General features: G+C 37.8%; 1 non-coding gene across 1 annotated transcript; it reads right to left on the bottom strand.

The window, feature by feature from the left end:
• Nucleotides 1-5,163: 5,163 nt before the first annotated feature.
• LOC146922651 (small nucleolar RNA R71) lies at nt 5,164-5,270 on the bottom strand. The gene has a single exon (XR_015012969.1). It is a non-coding gene; the product is annotated as a small nucleolar RNA R71 (small nucleolar RNA).
• Nucleotides 5,271-24,737: the final 19,467 nt, after the last annotated feature.

The raw sequence follows: 24,737 nt of genomic DNA, 5'->3' as shown, positions 1-24,737 counted from the left end.
TTTGCCTCGACTTGCTTCTTTTCTTCTTTGATGTTGCCCTATGATGTGTATCTCTCACCTTTTCCAGACAACATTCATCTATGGAGTATTGTTTTTCGACTTGATCAACAATTATATATGATACATAGACATTCTCTTTTGGACCGTCAATCTACTCCTAAGGGCCTAGGCGCCCTCCCGAAGGCCCCTGAGGCCAAGGCATGCCCCTCCAAAGGCACCGCCGTAGCAGTCTCCTAGAAGCTTCCAGAAGTCACTGAAAAGACTTAAAGCCCAGCTTGCTTAGGGCTTAAGTCAAGCAAAAACAAACCCGCGGAGGGCTATAAATACCACTCTTGGGATCATTCTCAAGGCATCTCATAAACATTCTAAACCCTAGATCCTCTTATTGTACTTTTGCAAGTACAGTTGGCGCCGCCTGTGGGAAGAGATAAAACTAACCTTGACCAAGTTTCTGGATCGTAAATTGCGATATGGAAACCCTAACACATAAACTCTGAATCGTGACCACTAACTACGATTTAGAAACATCACTCAACCATAAAACCCTAAATCGCACCTTTCGTGATTTAGGAACCCGACTTCATCATCTCTTAATCACCACGATCACGACACCGTCGAAAAAATATAATTGGCGGAGAGAAAATCAACATCGCTCCAGGATCCATAAACATGGTAATCATGAGCAGCAACACTCGACCAAAACTACATGCCAGGTTCTATCCTTCTAAAATTATGTTTATTCAAACTTACATGCATTATCTTTATCGTACACCATGGAATCAAACCGTAATTTATTATTCCGGCAGTACGAAGTATCGTTCTATTGACTGAAAATTCGATTTATTTATACTCTTTTGATTTGCAAGAAGTGCTTTGTTATTATTATAGCTACATACTGTATTTAACACTCTAATATTTATGTTTCTGCAATTTATATTTTGGGAAGAGATAATATAATCCTTTTACTCCTAGTTTCCACCTAAATGTCGTTATACTCACGTGTACCCGTCACTTTGATTGATCTAATTTTTATGTTATTGAGATCTAAATCATGATTGATATGTTATGGCGACCTTAGAAAATATACTATTTTGATTTGAAGAAAATTTATTGCCGAATATATTTTGAGAAAATATACTGTTTGATTTGAAGAAAATTTATTGGCCAATATATTTTGAGAAAATATACTGTTTGATTCGAAGAAAATTTATTGCCGAATATATTTTGAGAAAATATACTTGTTTGATTTGAAGAAAATTTATTGGCAAATATATTTTGAGAAAATATACTGTTTGATTTGAAGAAAATTTATTGCCCAATATATTTTGAGAAAATATATTTACACTTTTTGATTTGAAGAAAATTACTTACCAACTTAAGTTCTTATACTTTTCAAAAGGCTCTTAATGATTTTGTTTATTTTACAAATGTTTTTCGATACATATACATAATATGTGGATAATCAGTTTTATGGACAAATTAGCTTTAAATTAATTTGTTTCACTTGCTATTAATTCTCGTTGTTCAATTTAATTACAACTTACAATTTAGTAAAGAGCGAAAGATAAGTAAAACACGATTTAGTAAAGAGAGAAAGATAAGTAAAACACAATAGGTAAGACCAAGTTAATAGAAGAAAGACTACTCTAGGTACCCCGTCGCAGAAGTAAAGTGTTGTTTACCCTGGATTTTGGTAAACTACTGAACTGATTTAAAACAAAGTCGAGCAAGATCAACCAGCAAATCACAAGGCATTTTGTGCTTGATTGTTTTTCAGAAAAATCTTGATTGTTAGCGAACTATGAATATAACCGTTGAAATCCAGACACAGGGTAAGACCCGTCGAGATTATCTCCAAGGGATCGATGTGAAAGCTTAAAAGGAAAGATTTAAACAAAGAAAAAAGAAAAGAGTCTAAAAAGTTAAACTAGAATTGAATTAAAATGACGGTAAAGTGGTACACAGATTCATACATTAGGACTTGTCTCCTCGTTTCTCCTTATGCGGGCTGATTGTTTGAGCGTAAGTTTTCAGTATGCTTGAATTGTGACCCGTTTTCCATAGAGGAAAATGTTATTTATACTAAGTCACTACCTACAGACACGTTCGAGAAGCAACTGCTAATAACTACTACAAACTTATTTGAATTTCAAATAAAGTCTCTTCGACGAGAAACCGCTACTTAGCTGTAACACCCCGCTCGTCCACATTGGATTCTAGTAATCGAATGTGTATCAAGGAATGAATGTCCAGGAAGGTTATGATAAGACAGAAGATACTATTATGCATGTCAGTTAAACACGGGTTGAAATATCAGTGTCAGAGAAAGAACGATTAAGACCAAGGGCATTTTGGGTATTTGCACGTAAGGGGTATATATAGGAGTTTGGTTACAAAATCCTCATTCTTCACTTGCTTTTATCTCTCTAGGTTTGAAACAAAAGAATTCTCTCTTCCTTCTCTCTACTTGGCCGCCCCTCTCTCTCCCTCTAATCCACCATTCAACTCAAGTTAGATGAAATTGATGAACAAACATGAATCATGGTGTCGTAGCAAGCAAGAAACAACTAGAAAGAATGGATGGAAGCTTTGGTTTGGTTGGTTTTAGCAAGTGGAACAAGCTAGGGTTTGATCTTTGGGAAGCTTGAAGCTTGAGGAAATCACAAGAAATATGTTAAGGTGAGTTCTTAGATAGATTAACCTCCCTTTGGGTTGTGCAATTTCTAGCAAGAAAGTATGAATTTAGTTGAATTTAGTTTAGGGAGAACTTTAGTATCCCAAAGCAATTCTTGTTGATTATATGTTAAAATTGCCATGAAATATGTCTAATAATGTCAATATATGTTTCTGGAAGTATTTGGTGCATTGCAGGATCAATTTGGACGAGTTTTGGGTCGAAATTGCAAAATTTGCACCACAGACCGAAGAAACTCGCTGTTAGCGAAATAATTTCACTAATAGCGAAATTACCCAGATGAAAGTTGCTATTAGCTAAATATTTTGCTAATAGCTAAATTTCCAGAACTTTCCCAGAAAAAGTTAGCTAATAGCGAAAGTCTCTGCCTTGGCCAACTTCCTTTTGGTTTGTTGGCCCATTTTAGGGCCGGTGGTGCAATCTGAAGCCTTTCTTTCATCGATTTACAACTTTATAACCCCAAAACAACATCTAATCCATGCACATAACATCAAATAATGGAATAAGAAAGTTTAAGCATGAATGTTCGGATAGAAATGAACTAAGAAAGGGAATGAATGTAGAGCCTCGACATAGCTAGTCGAGAACTAGAATGTTGATGAGTCATAGATTAGTATATTTTAATGCTTTATTTAGTTTAGTTTTAAATAAGATTTGATTTTATTTTATTGCATATTTATTTCCTTTTTGAATATTTTACTTTAAATTGTTTTTTATTTTATTTTAGGAACGAATATATGGTGGAAGGTGTCTTGGAGCAAAAGAGAGAGGACTGGAGCAAATACAGTACAAGAATACGAAGATACGAGACAAAAATATGTCTCTACCAAGTCAGAAGCTTGGCACGGCCCGTGCCAACATGTGGCACGGCCGTGCCACCCTCCAGGATACTCTTTTGCTGCTTTTCTTCAAGCCCAAGTTACTCTGTTGTAGTTTTACTACTTTGCCCTTATAGTTGCTTAGATTTTAAGTCAATTGTAAAGCTATAAATAGAGTAGCACTCCATCATAAACATTCATCTTTTGTTCTTGGAATAAAAGTTCACTTTTATATTATTGTTCTTTTACTTTATTGCTTTCTCTCTTCTTCCCCCATGTCTACAATGAACGTTAGTGAGTAGACTCTTCTTTGTCTTGGGATTGTTGGATAAGTCTAACGACGTAATCCGGATCAAGCCAAGCCTTAAACCCTAATTATATGTTACCTTAATTCCTAATCTAAATTCACCGTTTTAACATGAATTAATTATTATCAAACTGTGGAAGCGAACGCGGAGGGTTTGATAATGGTTAATTCATCATCACAGATATCAATTCATAAAGCAAACGCGGAGCTTTGATATCCGAACAAGTGAATATTAGACAAGGTTTGCGAAACATGAGAATAGTCTAGCAAACCTTGGGACACATAAAGTTTCGATCTTCAAGGGTCCCAAAGGCAATCACCCATGAGAATAGGTGTGGTTGTTGGAGGGATACACTCACTGACTTCGAGAGAAGCTGTGATATGCTAAAGAGAAACTTGTCCTTAGAAATTAAGATTAACGCATAATTATAAGTTTATGGCTTGCTTGTGAAAAGATTCGTTGTTATGATGAACCAATAATCCCAAGGCTCTTTTATTATTATTATTGTTATTTACCTTCAGCAACTAAACCTCCCTTTTTATAATCTTTCTTCTTTTCTAATCATTCTCTAAAAGTTAATCGAATTCATAACTCCCTAGCGGAACGATACTCTTTTACTACTATTACTTCGATAGACCGTGCACTTGCGGTTTGGCCTATCAAGTTTTTGGCGCCGTTGCCGGGGGGTTATTGCAATTTGGTTAACTTTTTTTTAACGATTAGACTAAAAAAAAAATATTTTTCGTTATTTTATCCTATTTTATTTTATTGTGTTTCTTTTTATATTTCTTTCTAAAAAAAAACATATATATATAAAATATATTATTTCCTCTTTTATTTTTATTTTACTTTTATTTTAGAAAAAAAAAAATCTCTCTCTCCATAAAAAAAAAATAAATAAATCTTTTGCTTTTTATTTTATTTCTTTCTTTCTCTATTTCTTCTTTTTCCTTTAACTTCTTGGGAAGATAATAACGATATGACTAAGGAACGCTCTCTCAAAGAGTATGCAATCCCATCTTCAAATGAGTCATACGATGCTATTGTGTACCCAACGGTTGAGGACAATTTTGAAATAGAACCTGCACTTGTTCACTTAGTGCAGCAAAATCAATTTTTCGGATCACCCACTGAGGATCCGAATTTTCATATTTCAACCTTTTTAAGACTCAGTGGAACCTTGAATGCAAACCAAGAGGCCGTAAGGCTGCACCTCTTTCCTTTCTCCTTAGGGGGTAGAGCTAGTGCTTGGTTTCATTCATTGGAAATTGGTTCTATCTTTTCATGGCAACAAATGAAGCAAGTTTTTCTTGCCCGATTCTTTCCCTATTCTAAAACCGTCCAATTAAGGATTCAAATCACACAATTCACTCAAAAAGATGGAGAAATTCTTTACGATGCGTGGGAGCGTTTCAAAGAAATGCTTAGACTTTGTCCCCATCATGGTTTAAAGAATTGGCTTATTATTCACATTTTTTATAACGGTCTTTTGTATACCACAAAAATTTATGTTGATGCAGCTGCAGGTGGAGCTTTAATGAACAAGGATTACACAGAAGCATACGCCTTGATTGAAGACATGGCTCAAAATCATTACAAGTGGACCGACGAGAGAGCCATCACTAATTCTTCACCCTCCAAAAAGGAGGAAGGTATATATGAAGTCTCTAGCTATGATCACCTTGCCGTTAAGATTGATGCATTAACCCAAAAATTTGAAAAATTAAATGTTAGTGTCATCTCTTCTTCTTCTTCTTCTGCATCTCCTTCTTGTGAAATTTGTGGTGTATTTGGCCATATTGGCATTGATTGCCAACTAGGTAGTGTTGTTAGAAGTCCCGAGCAAGTAAACTATGCTCATTATAATCAAGGGTTTAGAAACAACAAATTTTTTATTCAAACCCCTCAAAATCTTTTTGGACAACAAACAACAACACCCAATTATGCAAACAACCAAATAGCCCCTCAAAAATCCAGCTTGGAACTTTTTTTAGAAAATTTTCTTATCAATCAATCCAAGCAGCTCCAAGAGCTCCAAAATCAAACTGAATTTATGAGTGACTCTTTTGCCAAACTTACATCGAAAGTAGACTCCATAGTTACTCACAGTGAGAAGCAAGAGACTCAGACATCTCAAGTGGCTACTCCCTCTCAATCCTCCGAAGTCCTCCTAGACCAAACCGAAACCAACCCCAATAACCATATAAGTATTATTACCCTTAGGGATGGTAAACAATTAGAAGACCCCATTGTGAAAGTTAAGAACAATGAAGGAGAGATAGGGTGTGATGAGCCTCAAAGTGAGAAAGCCATAGGAGAGAATGAAAAGTCATTTGTTTCACCATCTCATGAGCCTGAAATTCCATTAACACAAGGGTTTGATGAGTCCAAGTTAGATGAGCAGTTTATGAATCTTATTGAAATACTTCCAAATAAATTGCCACCTAAACTTAAGAATCTAGGAAGCTTTTCCCTACCCTGTGTCATAGGATCTGAAACTATAGAAAAAGCCATGTGTGATTTGGGAGAGAATGGTAGTTTGATGCCATTATCCCTTTCCGAAAGATTGGGTATAGGATAGATAAACCATTTTCTAACCGTCAAGCTAATGACTCTAAACGAGCGCTTCGTGGGAGGCAACCCATGACTTTTATTGCTTTTATTTTTGTTTGTTTTGTGTTATTTTAATTTATTTTGTAGGTATTTGTCCAAATATGATACAAAAAAGTGAAAGAAAGTTGAAGCCATTGACCAGAAACCAACCAAAAAAAAATAAAAAAAAAATTTTTTTTAAAAAAAAAAAATAAAAAAAATTTCCTTCTTTCCACTCCAGAAGCTTGGCACGGCCCGTGCCGGTGGTGGCACGGCCGTGCCAACTTTTCAGCCAAAAAAAAAAAAATTAATTTTTTTCCCTTATTCAAAATAACCTCTTTCCTCCTTTCTCCATAACTCTCTAAAACAAATTCATACCCCATTAAACCATAACCAAAAAACCAAAACTTCTTCACCAATCTCCATCATTCAACTCTTAAATTTCACTTAAACCACAACTCCATCACTAAACCAACTCTTCCCAACCAAAACCTTGCCTAACCCTAACCTTCCCCAAAATCCACACCAAGTCAAGTTAAGGTCAATGGCATCAATGAGGGAAGTAAGGAGATTGAAGCCTCTGGAGGTGGTGCAAGCAAGAAGCAATCATCAGCCCGCAATCATGGGATCCAATTCAAGGATTCTAAGCAATTGAATAGGTATAAATCTCTAATCTCTAGAACTATCTCTCCTTGCAGGTACCCTGATGATAATGTTATAGATAGACTAGAAATAGATGAACATGTGATTAGGCTGTTGAAAAACACAACCCTGTGCTTAGGTACCTTCAAAGGGTTATGACTTGCACCATATAGAGTAGGAAAGAGGTAGGAATGATGAGTTGTTTATGTTGTGGGATATGCTTTATAACCATCATATTAAAATTTGCTATTATTTGCTTGATTATCTTGTTTCAATTGTTAAAAAGAAACCGGATGATAAGGGTGATATAATGGTAGGTGGAATCATCACTTTTATAGCTAGGAAGTTTGGGGTGCGTGTGAATCAAGGGATCTAGAGGATAGAGGGAACTATTATCTAAACGTATATACTCTCACTACTTTGTCCTTCCTTAGAACCCATGAACCTACTCATAATTACCAATATGAATGGAGCATTATTAGAGCTTATTGTTTGATTATTCTACCTAATCCAGACATAATTAATCCGGAGGTGGTGGAAAATTTGCTTTATGTTGGTACTAACCCACAGGTACATAATGATGGTGATGATGATGGTAATGAGGAAGGAGGTAGGTGCAAACTTGCACCATGAACAAGAAGCCGGTGGAAGCTATAATGATGAACGGCGGGCATGGATGCAAACCAAAGTTCAAAGAATAAGCACCGAGCAACAAAGATAAGGTGTTAAAAGGAACAATGTCCAAAGGAACAATCGAATAAATGAAGAAAACAATCAAATGCTCCGAAATATGATGCAACACCTTCACCTCCAAAGTCCATTATGGACCTCAATTAACAATTGTGAGCTTTCCTCTTCCTCTCTTCCCTTCTCTCTTCTCTCCTTCTCCTACTCTTTTTTCTTCTCCTTCTTCTACTCCTTCTTCTTCTACTTCTTCTTATTCTCTTTTAATTTCTTTTTCTTTGAATCATTGAGGACAATGCTTCCCCTAAGTGTGGGGGGGGCCTAATAAAGTGTCTAGATTCGTAGTGTTCCAAACTCCTTTGAACTTTATTCTTTTGTTTTGTTTTTATAGTGAAAGGCATGATTAAGTAGCTTGTTTTTAATGTAAAATCATGGCATAAAATTTTTTGTTGTCTTCTCTTAAAAAGGTTGTTTCTTGTACATGAAAGTAATTTCTTGTGTTTTTAGTGTTCTTGCTATACCCACATCATGTTTTATTGTGAAAAATTCTCCAATGAGAAAAGCACCCAGTTGCAATCTTTGAGCAAGTGTATGAGTAGGTATTTTAAGGAGCACGTTCTCTCTTTAGTGTTAACTTAGACCCTTAAAAGCCTTTAGAGTAAAAGTAATATAAGTTTGTGTGGGAAAATAATCAATTGTGCTTTATTGTTATATTCTCTTAATTGTTAAAGTTAAATGGGGCGGGAGAATGGCACCAACATGTGGGGGAAAGGACAATCCCTAACTTCCTAATTGTGGTGGTGACTCCCCAATTTGAACTTAAAGTAAAATAAATTCATCAATGCTAGGGGGAAAGGACAATTACATCCAAAAAGACTTCCTACGCGGAGATGAAATAAGGAAATTTTGCAGCACTGCTTAGGGTGATTTTGAATCTAGGGGGAAAGGACAATTACATCCAAAAAGACTTCCTATGAGGATAGATAGCCCCTAAGCATCTGCAGCCCCTTTGTGCTTAAATTGTTAATCTAAATTTAATTTTAACTAAATTCCCATCACTCTTATAAGAAATGAAGAAAGGACTTTTCCCGGTTACTTTAGCATTAGGGATAGAACATGTTCCTCATAATATCTATCTTATACAGGAGCAAGAAAAGGGTTGGACTGCACACACACACTCACTTGAGACTTGTTGTTGGGTTGAATAAGTTCACAAGAAGTACTTGAAGTCATGATTAGTGTACTTGAAACAAAACCTTAGGAGAGGCATAAGTTTTTCAATTGTGTTGCCATGTTTAATCTTTCTTGTTGCTACTATGTCTATTGCCTTTTGCTTGAGGACAAGCAAAGATTCAAGTGTGGGGGAGTTTGATGAGTCATAGATTAGTATATTTTAATGCTTTATTTAGTTTAGTTTTAAATAAGATTTGATTTTATTTTATTGCATATTTATTTCCTTTTTGAATATTTTACTTTAAATTGCTTTTTATTTTATTTTAGGAACGAATATATGGTGGAAGGTGTCTTGGAGCAAAAGAAAGAGGACTGGAGCAAATACAGTACAAGAATACAAAGATACGAGACAAAAATATGTCTCTACCAAGTCAGAAGCTTGGCACGGCCCGTGCCAACATGTGGCACGGCCGTGCCACCCTCCAGGATACTCTTTTGCTGCTTTTCTTCAAGCCCAAGTTACTTTGTTGTAGTTTTACTGCTTTGCCCTTATAGTTGCTTAGATTTTAAGTCAATTGTAAAGCTATAAATAGAGTAGCACTCCATCATAAACATTCATCTTTTGTTCTTGGAATAAAAGTTCACTTTTATATTATTGTTCTTTTACTTTATTGCTTTCTCTCTTCTTCCCCCATGTCTACAATGAACGTTAGTGAGTAGACTCTTCTTTGTCTTGGGATTGTTGGATAAGTCTAATGACGTAATCCGGATCAAGCCAAGCCTTAAACCCTAATTATATGTTACCTTAATTCCTAATCTAAATTCACCGTTTTAACATGAATTAATTATTATCAAACTGTGGAAGCGAACGCGGAGGGTTTGATAATGGTTAATTCATCATCACAGATATCAATTCATAAAGCGAACGCGGAGCTTTGATATCCGAACAAGTGAATATTAGACAAGGTTTGCGAAACATGAGAATAGTCTAGCAAACCTTGGGACACATAAAGTTTCGATCTTCAAGGGTCCCAAAGGCAATCACCCATGAGAATAGGTGTGGTTGTTGGAGGGATACACTCACTGACTTCGAGAGAAGCTGTGATATGCTAAAGAGAAACTTGTCCTTAGAAATTAAGATTAACGCATAATTATAAGTTTATGGCTTGCTTGTGAAAAGATTCGTTGTTATGATGAACCAATAATCCCAAGGCTCTTTTATTATTATTATTGTTATTTACCTTCAGCAACTAAACCTCCCTTTTTATAATCTTTCTTCTTTTCTAATCATTCTCTAAAAGTTAATCGAATTCATAACTCCCTAGCGGAACGATACTCTTTTACTACTATTACTTCGATAGACCGTGCACTTGCGGTTTGGCCTATCAAATGTTAAGCAAGAATCCTATGTAAGTTAAGACGCGAAGTATATTCTCTTCGCACATGACCAAGAATGATCATGCACGCATGTTAAGCCGTGGATTGATAGGTTAATCTCTCCACTATGAATAAGTATGAACATTAATGAACAAGTATGTAGTTTACCACTAATTGGATCGATTAAGGATCCGAGGTAAATGAGTATGCATGTATAGGTTTAACCTTACATGAATGATTAAGATTATGACTAAAATGAATAATGTAGGTGTCATGTCTCTTGTGATCCACGCAAGGTTGGGATCTCAAGGGGTTCTCACCATGGGAACGGGATAAGCTCCGCAAAGGGAGCCCGCATGTCACTGAGTAAGCAAGATGTAGGTGTCGTGGGAACGGGATAAGCTCCGCAAGGGGGGCCCGCACGTCATTGAGGGAGTCCGATGTACCTTAGCTAGGTTTTCATTGGTTATGTATGGGATTATACTCGGGGTTACTCCACCCGGGGCTCTCCGTAAAATGAACCAAGATAATGATGTTTGTTCAACGCTAACCTAATGAATGAATGAATATGACTATGTATGATACGATATGAATATGTTTATGATATGACGTTAGCCATGAACAAGTTATGAAATAGAACAAGATATGAATGTTATACCAATGACGATCATAGGTTTCCCTCATCGTTCGGTTTAGGATCGTGTCATGAATATGTTATGCTTAGGCCTCGATGCGTTCAGCGTATCTTGGCATAGCGGTCTTAGGATCCCCTTAACCGCCATGACACGTATAATGAAGTAGGACTTATGACAAGAAAGATGAACCTACGACGGATCTAGTATGCACGACCGTCTAGGAAAGCTTGACCACACACGTATAATCAACCGCCAGGTTGTATTGTAGACACGTGGTGACCATAGGTTTTCCCCGAGGTTACCTATATCCTAGGATTATGAAGAACTCACTGAGACATTATGTCTCATCCCAATCCTCATTTGTTTTAGATAAGAAGGATGGTATTGCAAGCTCGTAGACGGATAGATATCTCAGCAAGCGTTCGTTTGTACCCGCTGCAGGATGTTTGGAATTCAAGGATGCATTTTTCATGTGTAGATGAGATGTATTGTTTTGTCGTTCTACGAACGTGATTGTTGTATATAATATTCATTTGTATGTAATTTATGTTGTAAATTCTAATGTATCCAGTACCAAAGATAACGCACATGCTAAATTTTCTAGATACGTTTAGTATGGGTGTTACATTAGCTCCTCTTTTCGACACCAATCTTCCTTCGACATCTTCTGCACTCTGTCAAACCATCCACTCGATCAGCACCTTTTCTGGACTTCGCTTCGATAGTCGAACTTGAGAAATGAACTCAACTCATTCTCTTCGAATCTAGGTCAAACTTCTTTGACCACATTTATTATAGCCTGTTGAAAATACAGGCTAACAAGTGTAGTATTGTTGAAAGGTCACATATGAGGGACTCTAACGAGGAAAGTATTGGTATTTAAGAGGTCCAAGTGATCCACCTCTCTTTCTTGGGAATCCATTTCATGTACCATTTACTTTTCGAATTGAACAAACTGTTTATGAAAAATATAAATAATGGATTAATAGCACCAGACCCACGTAGAAGAATAAAATTGAGCAGAAGACTTAGTCCTAACTTCATAGTAGGAAGTAAACACATAGAAAATAAAATACCAAGCAAGTTAAAATTCAAGTTAGTAGGCAAAAGAGAAGGAGTTTAAAATAAAAGGAATGAAGTGGGCGAGTTAGTTTAAATCTAATAAGGAAGTAGCGAATTTCGATTTATGAAAAGTAGTAGGAAGACATAGTTCCAATCTAATAGAAGAAAGAAAAGGATTAAAAGTACAAGATAATCAAGTAAAAAGTAAGAGAATGAAAAAAAATAGGAAGGGGAGTTGAAAATATGGGTGAGTTAATAAGAGAAGACGACGAGTAATTAGTTCTCATTAAATAGGATTGAATATGATTAAGACTCCTTTATTTTGGAAGTTCGAAACTAACGTTATATTTAAGATAAATATAGTTTGGGAGGCAAACAATCCCGCTAATGGCGAGGTTAAGAAGGAAGAACTCACCAAACAGCATGCCAGAATGAAATGTAGAAGCAACGGTCTCGCCATTAAGAGCTTAAAGATGAAACACGAAGTTATTCTAACCTTTCTCGACCGTTGAGATTTGATTTACTGGTTTTTAACGAGGCACCCTACTTTCTTAGAACTCTCCTTCTTCTACTGTTCTAATTTGTACAGATATGACTACTAGAAAATCTACAAGGAGTTCTACATTCAAAGGGAGCCTAAAACGTCAACCCTTAAAAGGGCTCTGAACGTCGACATTTCGGAACGTCGACATTCCGTCAACCCTTAAAAGTGCTCTGAACGACGACATTCCGTCAACCCTTAAAAGGGCTCTGAACGTCAACATTCTGTCAACCCTTAAAAAGGGCTCTGAACGTCGACATTTCGTCAACCCTTAAGAGGGGCTCTTAACGTCGATTATTCGTCAACCCTATGAGGCCTTGAGAGGCCATGAACGCCTTGTCAACCCTTAAAGGCTCTGAATAGTTATATTCGTCAACCCTGCAAGGCCCTGAACAAAATGTTAACCCTACAAGGCTATGAACAAAGTTATTGCGTCAACAATAAGAGGCCCTGAATGCCTTGTCAACCCTTAGAGGCTATTAACAATTTTATTCATCAACCCCGTGAAGCCCTGAACCAAATGTCAACCCTTAGAGGCTCTAAACTAATTTTTTACGTTAACCCTATGCGGCACTTAACGTATTGTCAACACTTAGAGGCCCTGAACATCTATCTTTGTAAACCTTAATTAGGCTCTGAACAAAATGAGCAACTTACAAAAATTCTACACACCATGTTCGCCTACAAAGATACAACCACCAATATAAAGCACAAAATATGCTACAAAATCTGATGCAACGCCATAGAAAAGTTCAACTCGTGAACATATTCTCCACAATGCAACAAAATGCCAACAGTTATCAAATGATAATCGCCAGAAAATGATTAAAATTATAGTCAGAAAAATAATCATATTTCCTCAGCAAAAAAATGCACCACGAAGCTAAATAAAGGACAGACTTCGAAGGAAACAATAAATAACCAGAAACAACAATGTGATCTCCTGAAATAAGCAGAATCACAGATGCAACTAACAAACAATCGACAAATCGAATCAAAATATAGCGCAACACTAAAAGGAACAAAAATAAAATTGCAGAACGAATAGGAGACGAAGAAATACTAAAATACAAAGTACCAAGAGGGACTCGCCCGCTTTAAGTTACATCCAAAATAAAAATCACAAGTACTTAGGACACCATGTTCAAACTCGCCCTGATAAATTACATCAACAATGAATTTGCAGAGTACTATAACGCCAAAAAGGGCTCGCCCAAGTTACATAGTACTATATTTCCAAAAAGGGCTTCCCCATACCATACACCCATGAACTCGCCGAAGAACATACAAATTCAGATATTTGCCCATCTTCCAATATCGAAAGTACAACGTTATAATTAATCACTTCACCTTTTCCAAAACTTGTGCTTGGGGGATGTGGACTATCGACTATATAAATCACTTCACCTTGTCCCAAGACTAGTGCTTGGGGGGTTGTGGACCGCCATTATATTCCTAAGGGCTTAGACACCCTCAAGAAACACTCTGGAACGCCTGGGTGTGCCCTTCAACGGTGTCGCCTTAAAAGTTACACTTATTCATCACTTCGCCTTGTCCCAAGACTCGTGCTTGGGGGTTGTGGACCGTCAATCTACTCCTAAGGGACTAGGCTCCCTCCCGAAGGCCTCTGAGGCCTAGGCTGTTATACCCTAATTTTGGACCTAAAAATACTTATTCATTTCTTCTTATCTTGCATTTCAAGTCATTTGATGTGTCTCTGATCAATTACAACTTTCTCTGCATTTTATTTCAATGTTATTTGCAAAATTCACATGAAAGGGTATTTTAGTCATTTCCTGCATTCAACTCATTTTAATCCTTGAAAATTGTTTGAGTCTTTTAAATTGGTTTGCATAAGTCCCTGTTTCAATCTCATGTCAAAATTCATTTCAAAAAAATATCAATTGAGTCATTTTTTAGTCAGTTTAGCCCCTAGGGGCATTTTAGTCATTTCCCATGATAAAATCTCTTTCAATCTTTAAAAATTTGTTTGAGTCCTTTCAAATAGTTTGAATAAGTCTTCATTTCAATTTTACGTCAAAATCCATTTCAAAAATTGCATTTGAAGTCATTTTGAGTCAGTTTTGCCCTTAGGGGCATTTTAGTCTTTTCATGTGTTAAAACCCTGTTTAATTTCTAAAAATTGTCTCTAAGTCTCTTAACTTTGCTTGTATAAACTCTTGCTTTAATCCCTTGTTAAAAAATCATTTTAAAATTGCATTTGAGTCATTTCGAGTCATTTTAGTCCCTAGGGGCATTTTGGTCATTTCACAATAAAATCTCTGATTCGTTTTAATCTGCTTTGTTGCTTTTAATCGTCTCGCTTTACGTTAATTTTCAATTTACTTTTTCAATTCAATTTTAGTTTTAATTTTCATTTTAGTCCTTGTACTTTTATTATTTGCATTTTAATCCTTTTTTTAGTTTGTTAGAGTCCAAGTGCCATGTGTCCAAATGCTATTGGTCCTTAAGAGTTTGTTACATGTCTAGTGCCACATGTCTCATTCCAATTGGCCCAAAGCTTACCACATCACCTATATAAGTCAAACCCATAGTCAAAATTTCATAACTAATCATTTTTTACAAAATTCCACAAAAAATCACAAAATAATTTTTTCCTCTTTCCCTCCTTTCTTCTCTCACGTAACAACCTTCTCCTCCACCATAACCACTTCTCTCCACCACTATCACCACCCTAACCAACTTTCTCATCCTCCATAACCACCACTTTTCTCACCTCTAACTAACTCAGCCACCCTAACAAACTCCTCCACCACCATAACAAACTCATAAACCATCAAAACCACCACAACACCTCCATCAAAACCACCACAATCTTCACCTCTTAACCTCCATAACTACCTTCAATCTCCATCACCAACCTTCAATTCACATTCAGCTTTACTCTTGCAATCTTTTTCATTTTTTGCTTCCCAAATTCGAAATCTCAACTTCCTTCAAACTTCCGATTCAAGGGCGCCATAGAAGCAAGCCAAAACCGCAAAGAGAAGGAAGAAGCTGAAACTGATCTCAGAAAGAGCAACAACTTTGGTCTCGGATTGAAGGAGTTCATCGCTAGCGGCGAAGGATTGATTCACGTTCACCACAAAGCAAATCCAGAATCAAAAATCGAAGGAAAGAGAAGCAGAATTGAAGCCATAACACATACGAAGAGATCAGGAACAATTCGAACCAGAGGAAGTGGATTGCAAGCTGAGCCGCAACTACAATCCAATTCAAACTACTGGACAGAAGCAGATCGAACCAGAGGTATGATGTTTTTCGAATCATGAGTCCGTTTATTCGATTTCATAGAATTTATGATGTTTTTGTATGGAAGCAAGTTTGAATTAACGAGAGGAGTGAGTGAGGTGTTAGAAACCGTGAAAAATTTCAAGAACGGTGGAGGTTTGAGTTTCCGGCCACCGCACCGGAAAATTCAGTTCCACCGGAGAAGAAAGGTCGGCGGTGGTGCTGGCTTTGTGAAGTAGAGAGAGAGAACGTGAATTTAGAGAGAGAAGTCTAGGAGTGTTGGTGTGTTCTTTGGTGTTTGAGAGAGAAGGAAAGAGTTGAAGAATGATTTGGGAGAGAAAGAAGTTTAATTATGTGTCTGTGTGTGTTTCACGTGTTTGAGGAATGAAGAAGAAGGATCCAAGCCATCGACCCGTGGGTCTAACCGACCCACTCCAAACCCAACCCGTTTCTTTTACTTTGATCTGGGCTTGGGCCTATTTTTGGTTGATTTTGTGTTCTGCACATCTTTCTTGCTAAATCCACACCGCAAGTTGTGGTTTACGCCCCTGCCATGCCTAAAACCTAAAAAAAAATTCCAAGAAATTTGTTCAATGACTTTCTTGATATCTTTGATGAATCTTGATGTGTTCACATGTTAAACATTGATCAAAGCTATGAGGAAATAATTTGCGCTTTGTTAATTCATTTCTTTTTTGTTAAAAATCTTGTTAAAAACTTCCAAAAATTTATGACTTCTCTCGCAATTATTTTTGACACTTGAAACTTTTTTTCTTATGACATTTTGGCATGTTAAAAATGGGTAAAAATGTATGTGGAATTTTCTTGTGGTTTTGTGTTACTTTTTGCTAATTTTTTGTGAGATTTTTGTATGATCTTGATTCTAATGCTCGGCACATGCTATTGTTTTGTGATATGTGAATTTGTGATGAGCTTATATCTGCGTTTAATGTGTTTTCTACTGAATGTTAATGTGTTGTGGATGGTTACTTGTTTTACAAGCCATATAAATAATTGTTGGTGGAAATAAAGTGCAAATAGGCCTAATTTCATATCATGATTCTTTGGCTTATGATTTTCTTGTAACTCTCATATTAGGGCTGACCCCAAAACTCTTTGAAAAATGTTATAATGTGAGGGTTATAGGTCTTTTGTTTGCTTGGGATTTTGGTACTTTGTTAGGTACATTTTGTCATCTTTCTTTGCAATTTTATCATGTTACCATGCTTTATTTCCTTGTCAATTTTTCCTACCATACTATGCCTATTATCACTAACCCTTTTGTTCATCATTTCATAAACATTCCCATCTCATCTCATATTCACCTCTATCTTCTTGCAATTTAATTTGTACCAAGACTTAGAATGTAAAGATTTAGGAGTTCTTGTAATATTTTACTTTCATGCAATTTAAATTTCTTGCAAGACCATAGAATGTATCTAGGCCAATGATGTAAAGGACAATGAACTCTAATGATGTACACCGACACAAGCACCGACACATGCACACACTTCACTTTAGGTATATAGCTAGAATATGCATGTTTAGATGTATGTTTAGGATTGTATGTTTAGATGAATGTTTAGGCTTTATACCTAGAAAAATCAATTTTCCAAAAAATATGAACAAGCTTCACTCAAACCATTTTCAAAATAAACCTTGGGATCAAAATCCCATTGAATTTTCCTTTTTCATTTTCTTAATCAAATTTCAATGAAAAATAATCATACTTGACTTCTTTTGCAAAATGACTAATCAAACCTCACTCTTTTCTTAAATTCTCATGCCTTTAAGGCCTCTCAATCTCCATTCTTTAAACTCCAATTTTTCAAACTTAAAATCAACCAACAAAAACAAAAAACCTTTTTGGAAGAGAACTACGGTGGATTTGATCCCTTAAACGGGTACGTAGGCAAGGAACACAATTCCTTCAATTCAACTAAAATAAAAAACAAAAAACATTCTTCTCCCTCCAATTCTTCACTTAGAACATTCTTAGGTTTAGTAAACACTTTCAAAATAGCATTTAAAAATAAAGCGCGCGCGTAGAAATTAAAGACGGTTCCTATAGGATACTATAGTCGTTATGGGTGCCTAACACCTTCCCGTAGCGAAAACAACTCCCGGACCTCGATTCTCAAGGGTTTTGCTTACTTTTACCCTTCCCAAGAAAAAATGAGATATCACCGGTTAGAAAGGTTCAAACGTAATCAATGTTTGACACCCGAAAAACCAAGATAAAACAGCTGGCGACTTCACTGGGGAGATTCGAGAGTTACGCCTAGTCTTTATTTCCACGCTTGCGCTCTTTTTACTTGTTTCTTTTACTTGCTTTCCTATGTGAATAAATGTTTAATTTCTTGCAAACGTGTGGGGTGAGAATATCAAAAGTCCTGCACCCGGGCTGAGTGAACTTAGGATTTAGGAGGGATATAATCGACAATTCATTCCGGGGGTTGCCTCGTGTTTTGGGTTATGCGATCAATCCCACATAGCTGAGGCATTTTGGGGGTGATGTTGTCGGCGCGTGTTGTCGCGTTTAGGCACTTTACTTCTAATTGTTCTATGACGCTATGAACCGTAGATAACCGAACCCATCCATGGCCATTTTCTAGGACGTAGTGCGGAGGCTAAACCGAGTGTTGTCTCGAGTTTTAGTCGTCACGCGATACTACACTCAAGTTAGACCTTCTTACGCATAATCATGGAGCGAGTGTTGTCTCGTGACACCGTGATATACGTCGGAGAGGTTGCAACTTGGGAACCTTTTTTAGAACCCGGTTACTATTATCCTAAAGCCCTAGTTTCACCGGACATCGTGTCCACCCATGACTCCTCGACTTTGAACTTCAACCCACCATGTTTTCTCCGAACTTGAACATAATCATGCATTCATGCATACATGCATACATGCATAAACTTTTTTCCATGCATTTATCGGAAGACTTAGACAAGTCATCTTTTGAACATCACGGATGTGAACACCAAGTGATACCATCTCAACTAAACTTCTAGTTTTGCTTAAGATCTTCAAATAAAACCGTGTTTCTCCGTGATGTTCACAACCACTTTGACAAGTCTTCTGACAAAAAAAAAGAGTCTTTTTGCATTTGCATATCATGCATCATATGCATCATTCATCGGTCACAAATGGCTTCCCGTGCTCATTGTCTCCTGGTTCTTCTGCCGCAGTCTGAAAAGTGGCTCGTGCTCGCAAGATTCACCAACCAGATAGAGTTCATCAAACAAGATTGTACAAGAGAAGAAACATGGCTAACCTTGAGGAAGAGAACACCGGCCCATCAGGCCAATCTATTGATGAGTCTAATCTGGATGAAATTCTGAGGCTTGTCAAAAAGAGCGATTATAAAATTGTTGACCAGCTGCTGCAAACTCCATCAAAGATATCCAGCTTGTCCCTGTTCTTGAGCTCAGAAGCTCACAGGAAAGTGTTAATGAAAGTACTTGAGCAAGCATATGTTGATCATGAAGTCTCTGTGGATCAGTTCGATGGAATAGTGGGTAACATTACCGCTTGCAATAACTTGGGGTTTGGTGACGATGAGCTCCCCGAAGCAGGGAAACACCACAACTTGGCTCTGCATATCTCGGTGCACTGCAAGTCTGACATGATATCCAATGTGCTGGTGGACACCGGATCATCTTTAAATGTAATGCCTGAATCCACACTAAGGCAGTTGAGTCATCATGGAATTTCTCTGAGGGGAAGTAGCTATCTGGTTAAGGCTTTCGACGGATCTCGCAAGGATGTTCTTGGAGAGGTAGACTTTCCAATTACCATTGGTCCTGAGACATTTCAAATTACTTTTCAGGTCATGGACATCAATGCTTCTTACAGTTGTCTCCTCGGAAGACCGTGGATTCACGATGCTGGAGCAGTAACTTCCACTTTGCATCAAAAGCTCAAGTTCATGAGGAACGGGTCTGCTGAAGGGACGTCATTTCATGGCTTGACTATTGAAGGTGCAGAACCCCGAAGGGCTAGTGCTAGCATGGCTTCACTGAAAGACGCCCAGAAAGCTGTTCGAGAATGGCAAGCTGCTGGCTGGGGCAAAGTGATTCAGATTTTGGAAAACAAGCGTAAAGAGGGCCTTGGATTCTCCCCGACGTTCGGTGTTTCAACAGGAACTTTCTACAGTGCTGGGTTTATCAATGCTATTGCTGAAGATGCTGCGGAGAGTAGTTATGTGCCTACATTTGTTGTACCAGGAGGCACTGTGAGAAATTGGGAGGCCATTGATGTTCCTTTAGTCATGCATGCTTCCATGTAATGTGTCTTGTTGCTCATGTTTTCTTTGTTTTCAAAATAACAATCCTTTTGCTCTGCCCAAGGCGGAAGTGATATCATTGTAAGGGCGTGTTTGTTTCGGCATTGCCGTTATCAATAAAAGTTGTCGTCTTTCTCACGACTCTTTGTTTTTTAATTTTTAGTGCCTTTTTCTTGGAAATAATGGTAATGCCAGAAAAAACCAAAACATTTGTTATTTTCTTATTAATTTCAAAAATCTGCATGAAAAACATTTTTTCTAAAAACATCCCAATCATATTATGCAGATTGAACCACAATAAACCCGTTGAACACAGTGACCCTATGGTTCCTCCAAATTTTGAATTCCCTGTATATGAAGCTGAAGATGAGGAGGATGATGAAGAGATACCGTATGAGATCACTCGACTGCTTGAACAAGAAAGAAGAGCCATTCAGCCTCACCAGGAAGAGATTGAGCTTATCAACCTGGGTACTGAAGAGAACAAGCGAGAGATTAAGATTGGTGCTGCACTTGAGCCAGAGGTGAAAAAGAAGATTACTCAGCTTCTCCATGATTATCCAGATGTCTTTGCATGGTCCTATGAAGACATGCCAGGTCTAGATCCCAAGATTGTGGAACATCGGATACCGACAAGACCTGAATGTCCTCCTGTCAAACAGAAATTGAGAAGGTCTCGTCCAGACATGGCTCTTAAGATCAAGGCTGAGGTGCAGAAGCAAATTGATGCGGGTTTCCTCATGACAGCTGAATATCCTGAGTGGATTGCCAACATTGTACCAGTACCGAAGAAAGATGGGAAAGTTCGAATGTGTGTTGATTACAGGGATCTGAATAAAGCCAGTCCAAAAGATAACTTCCCATTGCCTCATATTGATGTTCTTGTTGACAGTACTGCTCAGTCTAAAGTGTTCTCTTTTATGGATGGTTTCTCTGGTTATAATCAGATACGAATGTCTCCTGAAGATAGAGAAAAGGCGTCCTTCATCACTCCATGGGGGACGTTCTATTATAAGGTGATGCCATTTGGCTTGATAAATGTCGGTGCTACCTATCAAAGGGGTATGACAACTCTGTTTCATGATATGATCCACAAAGAAATTGAAGTATACGTTGATGACATGATTGTGAAGTCAAGTGATGAGGAGCAGCATGTTGTGTATTTGAAAAAGATGTTTGAAAGACTGAGAAAGTACAAGCTGCGGTTGAATCCTAACAAGTGTACATTTGGTGTAAGATCTGGAAAGTTGCTGGGCTTCATTGTCAGCCAAAGAGGCATTGAAGTTGACCCTGACAAAGTCCGAGCCATCAGAGAGATGCCGGCCCCTCAAACTGAAAAGCAAGTCAGAGGTTTCCTCGGACGTCTGAACTATATTTCAAGATTCATATCTCACATGACCACTACCTGTGGACCACTTTCAAATTGCTCAGAAAGAATCAGCCTGTTGTATGGAATGACGAATGCCAGGAAGCTTTTGATAGCATTAAAGAATATCTGTTGGAACCACCTATCCTTGTCCCACCAGTGGAAGGAAGGCCTTTGATTATGTACCTGTCAGTGTTAGATGATTCAGTGGGGTGTGTTCTCGGTCAACAAGATGAGACTGGTAAGAAAGAGCATGCTATCTACTATCTGAGCAAGAAGTTCACCGACTGTGAGACTCGGTATACAATGCTTGAAAAGACTTGTTGTGCTTTAGCTTGGGCTGCCAAACGCCTGCGTCATTATATGGTGAATCATACAACTTGGTTGATATCCCGAATGGATCCAATCAAGTACATCTTTGAAAAGCCTGCTGTTACTGGAAAGATTTCACGTTGGCAAATGTTGTTATCTGAATATGATATTGTGTACAAAGCTCAGAAAGCAATCAAAGGAAGCATCCTTGCTGAGCATCTTGCTTGTCAACCTCTTGATGATTACCAGCCAATTAAGTTTGATTTCCCTGATGAAGAGATTATGTATCTGAAAGCAAAAGATTGTGAAGAACCACTGATCAATGAGGGGTCGGATCCCAATAGCAAGTGGGGATTAGTGTTTGATGGTGCTGTTAATGCTTATGGTAAAGGAATTGGAGCCATCATTGTAACTCCGCAGGGGCACCACATTCCTTTCATCGCTCGAATAACTTTTGAATGCACAAACAACATAGCTGAATATGAAGCATGCATCTTGGGCATTGAAGAAGCCCTCGATCTGAGAATTAAGCACCTTGACATCTATGGAGATTCTGCACTTGTTATTAATCAGATAAAAGGTGAATGGGAGACTCATCATGAGAAGCTGATCCCATACCGTGACTATGCAAGACGTCTGTTGACATACTTTACCAAGGTTGAGCTGCACCATATCCCTCGGGATGAAAATCAGATGGCTGATGCTCTCGCTACTTTGTCCTCCATGTTTCGTGTAAATCACTGGAATGACGTGCCCGTAATCAAGGTGCAGCGTCTTGATAGACCCGCTCATGTGTTTACTATTGAAAATGTACCAGATCGGGTTGATGAAGATGTGAATAGTGGAAAACCTTGGTATTACAACATCAAACAATTCTTGCAGAATCATGAATATCCACCTGGTGCTTCCAACAGGGATAAAAAGACTTTGAGACGATGGGCTAGTAGATTCTTTCTGGACGGAGAAATCCTATACAAAAGGAACTATGACATGGTCTTGTTAAGGTGTGTTGACAAACAAGAAGCTGAGAAATTGATGCATGATGTACATGATGGTACTTTTGGGACCCATGCTTCGGGCCATACCATGTCAAGAAAACTGTTAAGAGCCGGCTATTACTGGATAACTATGGAGCGTGATTGCCACAAACATGCTAAGAGATGCCACAAGTGTCAAATTTACGCTGACAAGATTCATGTGCCTCCACACGCTCTCAATGTTATATCTTCCCCATGGCCTTTCTCTATGTGGGGTATTGATATGATCGGAAGAATTGAACCAAAGGCTTCCAATGGACATCGTTTCATTCTAATGGCAATTGATTATTTCACCAAGTGGGTTGAAGCCGCTTCCTATGCAAATGTGACCAAGCAAGTGGTTGTCAAGTTTATCAAGAATAACATCATCTGTCGATATGGTGTTCCCAACAAGATCATCACTGACAATGGTTCCAATCTGAACAATAGCATGATGCAAGCTTTATGTGAAGAATTCAAAATTGAACATCACAACTCTTCTCCTTATAGACCTCAGATGAATGGTGCAGTTGAGGCCGCTAACAAGAACATCAAGAAGATTGTTCAGAAGATGATCACTACTTACAAAGACTGGCATGAAATGCTACCTTTTGCCTTGCATGGTTACCGTACTACAGTGCGTAGTTCAACCGGGGCAACTCCTTTCTCTTTGGTATATGGTATGGAAGCAGTTCTCCCTCTGGAAGTGGAGATTCCATCTCTTCGAGTGATTATGGAAGCAAAATTAATTGAGGCTGAATGGTGTCAAAGTCGGCATGACCAATTGAATTTGATTGAAGAGAAACGTATGGATGCTATGGCTCATGGACAGTTATACCAAGTGCGGATGAAAAATGCTTTTGACAAGAAAGTCCGACCTCGAGAATTCAAGGAAGGCGAACTTGTATTGAAAGGGAGGATAAGTCAGCAACCCGACCCAAGGGGCAAGTGGACACCTAACTATGAAGGTCCTTATGTTGTCAAGAAGGCTTTCTCTGGTGGTGCCTTGATTCTTACACACATGGATGGTGTTGAGCTTCCAAATCCTGTTAATGCCGATATAGTCAAGAAATACTTTGTCTAAAAAGAAAAGAACAGCGTGGTAGGTCGAAAACCCGAAAGGGCGGCCTAGGCAAAAATGCGCTTCCCGGTGGATCGAAAACCCGAAAGGGCGATCCAGGCAAAAGTTAGGGACAAAAAAATGAATATGAAAAAGCTCGCTGAGATTGTACGCAACTCAGGCAAGAATGAGCGCCTCGATGAGCCGAAAACCCGAAAGGGCGGTTCATGCAAAAATGAGGTCGACAATAAAAGACAAGTAACTATATCTGGCAAATCACCATCACCCCTTGGGGCATCTGCAATTGTCAATGATCGTCTTCATCAGAGGCTTCTGTACTTGTGAATTCAAAATTTCTATGAAATGTAGCGGTCATCGTGTTCAATGTATCACCAACCAATAAAATTACCATTGTCCAAGCTTTGTAAATCCGTGGAGTTATGCCTTTGGCTAATTTTCACTCTTCTACATCAATTTGAGCCTGTGCTATTGTTTGAAACTCTATTTTTCTTTCTACTTTCAATGCTGTATACAAAATATTTCCTTTCTATTTGATAATGTCAATGTCTGAAACAAACATTTTTTGAAAGTTGAAAAATCTTTTTATGTCTATTTTGAAAAGCAAACCTGAGCAATAGGGTACATTTCAATGAAACATGCATGAATAAATAAGTGTCAATGTCTATTTCAATACATGTTACAAGCAGGTTATTCCACAGGGTGATCTGTGGTCAATGGCAAGAATGAAAAAACAGAATGAAAATAAAAAAAATTGAAAAAAAATGCAAATGAAAAGCTCGCTAAGTCGAAAACCCGAAAGGGCGGCTTAGGCAAAAATGAGCACCCCGCTGATTGACAACCTATGAAGGCAATTCAGGCAAAAATGGGGCAATGAAAAGAATTTTATTCCCCGGT

The sequence above is a fragment of the Medicago sativa genome, chromosome 5 (assembly GCF_051527215.1).
Source record: "Medicago sativa cultivar Bolivia chromosome 5, Bolivia_mono, whole genome shotgun sequence".
Classification (NCBI taxonomy): Eukaryota; Viridiplantae; Streptophyta; class Magnoliopsida; order Fabales; family Fabaceae; genus Medicago; species Medicago sativa.
The sequence above is the reverse complement of the archived record's forward strand: the minus strand, read 5'-3'. Positions and strand labels throughout refer to the sequence as shown.